Genomic DNA, 11,339 nt, shown 5'->3' with positions numbered 1-11,339 from the left:
TCTTTCAACGGTTGGAAACAGACCCTTTGTTAATTTCAGTGGGGAAACATTACCTTTTGTTAATTAAGATGTTAGTTGGGGTTAGATTGTGTTAGATATTTTTCATAGCTTCATGCAAAAAGATGACATGCAGTAGGGCGTTTCCAACTGCATTGCTTGCTTGAATTGATTCCATTGAAATGATTCAACCCCCTTTTCCTTTGCAAACACACCCCTGTATTTCCAAAAATGTTTTCCCCTCGTTCACTACCATATCTCCCCAATCAAATTTGTTTCCTTTTTGAAGTTGCCAAAGTTTCCTGCACCGTTCAGATTTTTTCTTTTATTTTTCCACCAGTTATATCAGACCAACTATTCCCTTTACAAGTTTTTGTTCACTCTTGTGGATCTCTCATTCCACACCTCTGCCAGATTAACCATTTACATGCCACTGCAGGGCTTCTTCCCTGCCCCCTCTGTCTGCTTGCATAACTTATTAGTTCAAACCAGTTTCACCTTCTGCTGGAGCCCCACTTCACACCTTCTGTGACTTCGTCCAGCTAATCAGGGTTTTCAATCAACATTGTGGCCATTCAATATTCAATTGCAAACACCTTTTCCCTGGGTGAAGCCTCATGCTATTAGTTAAAATGTCAACTCCTCTTCACCAGTCTCTCCTCCACTCTTCCAGATAAATATCCGGTAATTCCAAATACTCCATTGAGCAATTCAAATTGTACTTCATACATTCAATCTCACTCACTTTCATATTTATATTCCATTTTCTAAACCAAATTTCTCTCAGCCACCTATTCCACACATTCTCTCCATACAATTTCTATGCTATTGATTGTCGCCAAATGCCATTACACTCTTCTGTAGTTCCTGATATCTTTAAACTTGGCATATCTAATACAACCATACACAGAAATATCCATCTCTCTCTGCTGACACACAAAAGTCATTCTCACTCTTTCACTCATTGCATTTTACCCACTCTCATACATACAAGCTTTTTATCTCAGACCATTATCTAACATGTTAACCTATTAGACAATAAGTACTTTGAATTTTGAGCATTGTATCCTGATTTTTTGCTACCTAATGCACTTCTATGCTATCCATGAAACTCTATAGTATTTTGCTTTTATCACTCCAAATGTTCTCTCACCTTAAATCTACCAATTGCTGCTACGCCCTTACCAATGTGTCACTAGCCTATTTGATCTTTTCTTCTTGCCAAGGAATGCTGACTCTGTTAATTACCTTTTGTCTACCCTGGTGCATTGACCATAGCCTTGAAGTTCTCCCTTCTCTCAGCAAACAAAACACTTCCACCCTTTGTCCATCGCAGCCCATTATCATAATCCAATTTAAGCTAAGACCTTCCTGTCTTCTTCATTCACTCCATGCTAAATTGTTTGTTAACTTTGAGTTCTTTCAGTCCCTTCTTCCTTTGAAATGTTTAACAGCCAATTTTAAAAGTCTAAGAGCCACTTCAGACCAGTGATAACCAATTGCCCACAGGGCCCCAGCTAGTCTGGGAGTTCACCCCCACACCGTCTTTGAAATCACACTGGGTCTCCACACTAGGTCTCAACCACTCCTCGCCCCCTGGTCATCAATGTATTGCAAATATATGTTAAGTATTCTCAACTTCCAGTTGCCAGCACATTAACATCCATTGCTTTCTTAATTCATCAAGATCAGACATGTTAATGTTTTCCTTCCAGACCATCGGCACCTCTCCTTGACACATTCATTTACATTTATAAAGACACTCACAGACCTCTTCCATGCTGGGGCAGGAACAGATCTCTCTCACCCAAACCAAGCACTAACTCTCTGTTCAGTGAATCTCTCAAACCTTTATTTTCTTGCCCATATGTTTCTCCTTTTTTATTTTATTTTATTTTATTATTCCCACAAGGAATATTCCATTCCATTCCGCTCTTCTCAAATGAAAATTTAAAAGCTAGTTCCGGCTTCCAGCTTCCAAACAGTCACTTCAGCTTCCATCTCTCTTCCCATTGCCATGGTAATTAACCCCTAGTGGCCAAACAGAGTAACACACATCCACAGAAATTTACCTTTTCTCCTTGTATGTTAAAATACCTTATCAGTTCACACTGCATGCATTTTCACCCCAATTCAAATTTCTGCATAGCCATTCTGACTTCCACACTTCCTGCTAGCCTATATGATTTCACATTCAACCCAGTTAAAACTTATTGAAAAGATGTCATACAGCCGCAACCACCAACCATGCTACTCGCCATGCCGCCACTCTGTTAGCTTCCACTCTTTAGTTACCTTGTTGCTCCACTTCATTCCTTCTTCCATTCTTATTCTAAGTTTCAAAGTAGGCTATCTTCCTATCTTGCCATGTATATTATACACTGAAATAATTCCAGCCAACACAGTCTATATGGCCTCTCAGCCCTTTGCTTTTCATCCCTACCTGACCTGTTCCTTTTACACTCGATATCTTCATCCAAAAGAAATAATTCTTTCCATCTATTTTCACTTTCAAAACCCTTTTAATTCTCTGTACTTTCTTCTCCTCTTTCAATCCAATCATTACCTACAAGCCAATCAATGTTTTCTCTCTTTTTTTTTTCTCTCCCTCTCTCTGATATCACACCATATACAGAGCCACACAAAATCACACACACATACATTCTGTGGATCCACACACACACACACACTAACACTTCACACACATTGGCATACTCTCTCTCTCTCTCTCTCTCTCTCTCTCTCTCTCTCTATGCCCAAATTCACATACAGCAAAAATTATTAACTTCCACTATTAAAATTACACCAGAGGTTGATCCATAATTAAAATTATTTTTCATCTTCCGACGGGGAAAAAGCTAAACATCTTCACCTAGTATTTAAATTTGTCCATACAATTATTCCTCTGCTCCCTGAGTAATGCCACACACACACAGTAGGCCTACACTCATACACACTGAGATCTCTCGTAATGAACTGTGCCTGTCTTACATCAAAGATATTATGAAAGTCCTTCTACCAATTCAAACCTCGTTCATAAATCATAGCTTCTTGTCATATACATGATCTAGCCACCTTGTCATTCGCCACACACCCTTCAATCATCAGTACATAAGATCATCCATCCATCACTCAGCGCTCCATTTGGCCGATTCTCACAAAAATACGACTGCCCATCATACGTCTTTGGGTTCGACCACCTATCGCATGAAATGCCCTTCAGAATTTAAACACTGCTTTTAAGGCCACATATTTCAGTGTGCAGTGTGCTACCCTAGTTTACGCACTCTCCCTCCCCCAAAGAACAATATTTTGAGCATCTATTTTTGCTGACCGTCCAATCATATCCAAAAATAAGCCTGTCCAACCTAAGACCTTGAAATCGACCACCTACCACATACGCCGTTCATATTGTACACCGCTTCTAATAGGCCACATAAAAGTGTGCAGTGCCCGCCGTTTGTATAACTCAAACACTCCCTCATCCTCGGTAATATGCTGGATCATCCATTTTTGGTTTCTTTATGTTCCCCAACCTCATCATTTCAAACAACTGTACATTTCAGCTTAACTTCCCACTTCCTTAGCTAACATAATACAATTATTTGAAATAATTAACGTTATTGGAATCTACTCACCGGGCCCCGAGTGCGGTCGAACTTTTGCCGTCGGCAGGTCTTTGATGAACTTCTTCCAGTAGGTTCCTTCCACTTCCACTTCTTACTTGGCCAAGTTTTTTGAGATGTTGTCCTTCTGGAATAGTCCATCTTTCCCCTGTCTGCAGCTTCATCATTATCCCACTTCTGACACCATTAAATGTGGGTTTCTTTTCTATTACTGTCAGACAAGCACTTTGGGTTCGGTGAGTTTTCTGCAGATATTCTTTATTCATAACTGCTCCATAAGAACAGGGCAACATCCCAGCGATAGAACATCATTCTCGCTGATCTTCCACGGTAGAATGCACATTCAGCTGTGTCTTCTCAGCACCTTTATACTGTGTGAGCTCACACAGCCCCGTGGCCTGCTTGGCCCTTTACAGATGCTAATTAGCTCACTCACACCTCAACTGAGCTGACACTCAATACAGAATACAATGCTGACACTGGAATGATATATATATATAGTCACAGACATATACACATATAGTCATATACACATATCTCAATATTCCTGCCTAGACATGTACATATAATAATCTGCATATGAATCATATAAGATAAAATTTAACCACGATGTAAGCTAAAATTGGTGGGTATTCAGATTTCAGCCAATCTTTTCCCTGTTTAATGTAAGACTATAACAGTCTGGCTAAGGCATGGTGATGTTAGCCTTACAGGTCCAAGATCACTTTGCGAAAGAATATACCTGCATATTGCACATTACCGCTTTTTTATTTATTTTTTTGTCTGGTATTTTTGAAGCAAAAGCATTTAGAATGTTTGTCTCACCTAAAATGTAAAAAATTAACACTGTCACTGTGATACTTATTTACCTACGGCTACTTACTTACTTACTTGCTTACTCGCTTACTTACTTACGCATCCCGCCCAACTTTGGTTGTGCTCTCCAGTCATTTTGGTCCCCTGGAAAAGATGGCCCAATGTGATACTAAATGGAGTATGTTGGAACTGTATTTTATTCCATATGAGAGCAAACATGTTGCCTTGGCACAAATGTGCCCTTTCGCATTCAAGAATTCCTGTTCAAGGCTAAGCAAAGGATTACTGGACTGTGCGAGGACTTTATCTGTACCAGAACAATGGAATGCCCAAACACAACAGAGTTGCATCTCCACATGGCAGGCCAAGGACTGTGTGTTCCTTGCCTGATTATCATAGACTTGCAATCGAGATTCGATCTGCAGCGCCGCCGAAGGTGTTGCGTCACTAGGAGGGCGCAGCCTGGCTAGTGTGTTCGTGTGTTTGTGTGTGTGTGTGTGTGTGTGTGTGAATGAATTAATCTCTATCCGGGTACGCCCCCTTTTCCCCTTAGCGGATAAGAGATAATTGTTATCAGGGAAAATCCTTCAATAAATATGACTTATGGCTATTACATCGTTTAGAACGAGTGGGGAAAATGGTAGCTGACGGTTCTCCCCATCCGCTCTCCAAGCCGGTTTGAAACTTAATTAAGGATTCTCTGTGTCTTTCATTTCAGGTGTTTCATATTTACAAATGTTAAGGGTTTGAACCTAACATTTACTTGGTCCTTCAGAACCGGATCCCAAGATACCCGACGATTCCAGCACGCGAGGAGGGAACCAGGAAAGTCTGTGGCCACAGCACTAAGACCCGTTTCCGGGACTGGTCTCTCCCTCGCAGGCTGGGATCCGACGGTTGACGGGAATCTTGAAAAGACCAGAGAATCGTGAGTAGGCCTACATTTTTATTTTTATTTAAAAAGGATTGAATGAAAAGACGGTAAAATAAGAGAAGACAAAACCCTGACAATTCTAGACTCTATCAGGTAAACGTAAAGGGAGGGCAGACTCCCCTAGTACGAGAAACTAGTTTAAATTCTGTGTTCTCTGCGTTGAGAGAAAGTGTGCGTGAAAGGATTCGTATTACCACTCGGTAATACGTTTCATACCAATACAACAAGGTTCAAATAGCGAGTCTTTGTGGAAGCCTGTATGCAAGAAGATTCCACCTGTGAGGTTGAAGTGAATCTTACCACAAACGATCGTTGATCGCTATCTTGTTGAAAAGTGTATCCAACAATAGAGGCACTGTAGGTGTTGTGACGTTGGACTAAATTCATAGAGACAAAATGGGGGGCAGTAACAGCAAAAGAAGTGAAAAGTTCCTTGCTGAAATGCAATGCAAGGACTGGAAAATCATGCATAGAGAAAATCCTAGTGCAGTAGCACCACTGTGTTACTGGGTAAAAAATTATGGGTTTAATGGAAAGTTGTCTACAACAAACCTAATATTTATGGCCTGGCCAGCAGGGCCAACAGGAACACTACAATGAACACCAAAACTATCACGGCCAACGTCGAGGCCAACACCAAAATTCCTGACTAGACCGAGAGCACCAGTATCGACCGTACGGGCATGGCCCCTCGGCCGATTACTGGTTTGATGATAATGAGGAAACGGACGGGGATGTGGAAGAGGTAGACGTCGTTCTAAACTTAGACGGATTGTTTTACCAAGAAAAAATTAGACCTGAAATTACCCTTCTGGTCCAAGGGACCCCCGTACGTTTCCTCTGTGACTCTGGTGCTAAACACAAAAAAAAAAAAAAAAAAAAAAGGGCAAATGACAGCCATTTGGATTACTCACTGAGCAGTTAATGTCTCAGATAGCCTATAATAATAATGATAATAATAATAATTGTATTTGTATAACACTGTGTCATACAAGGCAAGTAATATGGATATCTGTTTGTCTGTCTGTGTGGGCCCTATTTGTTGTATGAATTGGCCTAGTGGGACACCCCACTGTGTGTGAGAGAAAGATTGTATATGTGTCTGTGGAGTGTACGTGTGTATCTGTGGAGTGAGTGGCTAAATATGTCTGAGAGTGGAAGAAAACATTTTCTTGAGTGTTTAGTGGAGGTACTCTATTGTGTTGAGAGTTAGCTGGAGCTTGGGAGTGCACATGTTGAAACAACATTTTTAAAATAAGAATAAGCCTTTTATTTTATTCTACAATTCAACTTTGAAGTGTAGGATTTTGTCATGATTTTGTTTTTCCACACATTCTTACCCATTTATTTTTGATTAGGAGAAAACGGGGTTGTGGAGTTATGTTGTTTCTTTACTATTTTCAATTGAAAGTTAACATGTTAATGTTTAAGCCTTTAAGACACGGCATTATAAATTAGCTGTTACCAGAATGGCAATGACCAAGTCATAATGTATTACTAAAGGCCCCGTGCACTGTCATGGTAGTGTAGTGTAGTTGCAAAAGAGTTTGCTTTCATGATTTACAGTACCAAAATGTCTTTGTTTCTTCTAAAGAATAGATGAAGCTTTCTCCTTGTTCTTATTTTTTTTTATTTTTTTTTAAAAGAACAATGGGTTTGAGATCTTGAAATAACGCAGGCGTTATTTGATGGCCCAAAGGTGCTGTGAGTAAACCCAATTTGGACCTGGTCTGAGAGTTAGGTCACATGTGCTGAACGTTTCTAGAAATTTAGGTTGTCATTTTGTTTTGATTGACTTTTAACCATGACTTATTTCTTCGTTTTATTTCATCGAATTTGTTGCCTTATTATGTTCTATTTTGATGAGTTATTGATCAATGGATCATGGGTTTGGTTTAAAAAAAAAAAAAACCTAAACGTTGGGTAGTAGTACTCAACTAGTCATTTCCAATGCAATTATGATCTGGAACTTTATTTTAATGACTGGAACACAATGTAGACTCTGATAAATTAGCAAAAACTAGACTCTGAATACACAGAGGCGCTTGACAAAATCACCCCAGCAAAGATAACAGTGTCCTATGTGTAGATGTTTACATTAGCTCGGATAGATATTAAAAGGCTCAGAGGCTCTCTGTAAAGTAGCCCAAGGTCCTCTGCAGGCACCCTTATCAGACACAGCAGGCCCAACTATAAACATGCAAATTTCTGTGGCAGAGACAGAAAGACTCTTAATATTGAAACCTCCAACAGTGTATGCTAAACCACCTGTTTGTCACTGAAAAGACAATAAGACCTAAAAAACTGAACACCGACCTAGATAAAACAATACCAAAGCTTAAAGTTATGTTAAATATCTATCATTGTCATTAGTTTAATACTGTAAGTGTGAACATTGCTTCACATGGTGTGTGATGAGACATGTCAATGTTCTCTATTTGCTTTTAAAAGTTTGAATTTGATGACGTTGGGATCCTTATATTTTCATTTGTTTGATTTATAAACAAAGAGACAGTTGTCTCTCTGTCTTTTCATTTCAGTCGTCAACTTGCAATCAAAGTGAAAACTGATTGCCAATAAGGTTTTAGTTCCGTTACAAATGTTTTATGTAGCTGATACATGAAGTCAATCATTTTTTGCTCTGATTTGATTTCAAATTGATCTGGCTTGAGTGTACATGAAAGAAAGTTGTTTTCCCTATAATACTTTTTTTTGTGTTCTTTGAGGAACAGGCCCAGTGTTATGGAAACGAGCTGAAACACAGCTGATGTGAATGGAAGGAACCTAGACAATACCAATGATCGCTAGGTTAAGTGAATTTTGTTTTTAATTTGATGAGTTTCACAAGATTTTTCCAGAGTTTGTTTTGTTTCAATTGGGTAATAATTTTAGTTATAACACTTGATAAAATGACAACTGTTTATTTTTTTTCTTTCTTTCAAACCATGAAAAGTTTGACCTAAAGTTAGACAAGGTCTTACCTTTATACCTTAGATAAAGGGTCTGTCCGGTTGTTTGTTTCATTTTTCTTTTAAAGTTGCGTATTTTACAATGGCAGTTGTGTTTTCTTTCTTTTTATCTCTTACATTTTGATTGGTTGATCTAGTGATCTGTATGTCTGGGTGATGACAGTGAAACTTTGGAATGGTGTGAGAAAGTAGGATTCTCAGATATTATTGGATTCTCAAATATTACTCATACTCAATTTTTTATTTTTACAAAATACATTTTTGAATGTACTGATATTATTGGCAGGAGTTGGGCTAGGCCCCTATATCACCATGACCTCATGACAAAAGGACAGTGAGGACTGCATGCCAATATATTTCAGTTCTGTTACAAAGTGATTTATGCAGGCCTAACTATCATGTAAAGACAGCCAATACTATGGGTATAGTCATTTTGTACGGCATGCTTAATGCTTCTTAATGTTTCTTCTACATTCTATATTGGATGAACTATGTGGTCAACACCACATTTTGTCCGTTTGCGTTTATCGCCTATTCTGTAAGGAACTGTAATGTAAACGTGAGCCACAATAGTCAGATACTGACCAGAGTAATTTTCTTTTTCATAATTTTGCTCTTGATAAATTGTTGTTCCCCGGGAATGTAGAGCTATCTATTTTATTTTGATTATAGATTATGAGAGAATGGTTGGGCGGCTTTGGGTTTTGTTTTGTCTAAACTAACAAAACATTTTTTGTTTCCTCTCTATTATAATGCTCTCTAATCTGTGCACCTCCTCTAAACTAATGTCTGTGTATTTCTTTAAGCAAATGTTTTGAAAAAGCCTGCCTTGATGTAGGCTATGCGAGTGATTCTCTGATTCGGCTACACTTTTAAGTCCGTGGATTTGATTTGCCAATTCCACTAACTATTAAGATTAAGCTTGGCAATTTGTTTGTTTGGCACTATGTAAACATCTAGGTCATTTAGTTGGGAAAAATACTGATAATTGACTTTTTGCTTTTGCCAAAAGCGTAGGGGAATCGTAGAATCACTCATGCACCCATGAACTGGAGGGTGTTGGAAGATGTTTACTTCTCATCATTTACTGTGCTCAAAGTCTGTTTCGGAAATTACTTAAGTCTTATTGAGTCATGTGGATGGCACATGTCTCAAACAGGAGAGATATTTTAGGATTAATCAGTGCATTAAACAAATATGTGTATAGGGCACATGTTAAATGAAACCTTGTTCTGAAACTTCACCCCTTAACCTAACCTAAAACAAACATAAGAGAGCTACAATGTGGAATCAAATTGCATCAGGGTTTGAATCATTTGTATGTTGGTGGTGTACTATAAACAAAAAATGTGGACAGAATGAACAACATCCACTATAAATGTGCAGGCGCTGGGCAACAAAACTGAATTCGGGTTCAGGGCCATCCATGAACAACTGAAGGCAACCTGCCTAATGGCATTCCAATCTCGTATTGCGGTTGATATGCTTTGGCCGATAGGAGTGTGTGCTCTATTTTTGGTTATCAATGTTGTTCCTTCATACCGAACAATACGGCAGCTGACGAAAGTGTCACCAGGGCGATAGAGGGACTGGGATCCCTCAACCAAAAAGAAAATGAAAGACCACTCCGGGGTCGATACTTCAGTGTGGGATGGTTCCTCTGACATGTTTGGCCAATACAAACAGTTGGCAGCGTCCATAATCATGTCTATTGCAATATTTGCGGCGATCCTCACGTTATGTGGATGTTGTTGTATTCTTGGTATTAGAGTGTTGTGCACCAGATTTAGTACCACTGCCATTGCACAAATGGAAAAAAAAAATGTCAAACCTATATGCTCTTCTAACTAGACAGGATAGTGATGTCGATGACACTATGATGATGTTGTTGGTGGAGACCATGAGCCTCCACACCAATCTGACGATTCCATCCAGATCCCTGATCTGTTCCCTGACCCAGGGGATTATGCTCGGGGCCTCTAAGTGTACCTATTTAAAGAAAAAATCATTTGAAGTGATCACTGGATGATGTTAATGTTTGCCTCTATATAGAATAAACAGGGGGAAATGTTGGAACTGTATTTTATTCCATATGAGAGCAAACATGTTGCCTTGGCACAAATGTGCCCTTTCGCATTCAAGAATTCCTGTTCAAGGCTAAGCAAAGGATTACTGGACTGTGCGAGGACTTTATCTGTACCAGAACAATGGAATGCCCAAACACAACAGAGTTGCATCTCCACATGGCAGGCCAAGGACTGTGTGTTCCTTGCCTGATTATCATAGACTTGCAATCGAGATTCGATCTGCAGCGCCGCCGAAGGTGTTGCGTCACTAGGAGGGCGCAGCCTGGCTAGTGTGTTCGTGTGTGTGTGTGTGTGTGTGTGTGTGTGTGTGAATGAATTAATCTCTATCCGGGTACGCCCCCTTTTCCCCTTAGCGGATAAGAGATAATTGTTATCAGGGAAAATCCTTCAATAAATATGACTTATGGCTATTACATCGTTTAGAACGAGTGGGGAAAATGGTAGCTGACGGTTCTCCCCATCCGCTCTCCAAGCCGGTTTGAAACTTAATTAAGGATTCTCTGTGTCTTTCATTTCAGGTGTTTCATATTTACAAATGTTAAGGGTTTGAACCTAACAGAGTAATAATTTTGGCATTACAACAATGACAACTCATTCCTCTCATTAGGGTTTCTCCGCCTCTCCCTCCCTTTCATTATTCCAACTCGCTCGAAGCTGAGCTAGCAACTTGATGGCTGACATATTGTGTAGTAGCTCCAGCAGCAGATCGTGTTTTTCTGGAAAAACAGGTTTCTTTACATATTAATTATGCCTTACCAGCTGCTGTATTGCAAAGCCCCTTCCAACATGGACGGCTCACTCCCAGGGCTGGACTGGCCATCTGGCATACTGGGCATTTCCCGGTGGGCCCTGCACCCTCGTGGGCCCCTATTTTCATACATGTTTTCTTAAAAACGTGTTTTTTTTATTT

Source organism: Engraulis encrasicolus, chromosome 6, assembly GCF_034702125.1.
Source record: "Engraulis encrasicolus isolate BLACKSEA-1 chromosome 6, IST_EnEncr_1.0, whole genome shotgun sequence".
Classification (NCBI taxonomy): Eukaryota; Metazoa; Chordata; class Actinopteri; order Clupeiformes; family Engraulidae; genus Engraulis; species Engraulis encrasicolus.
This window is presented reverse-complemented; position numbering follows the sequence as displayed.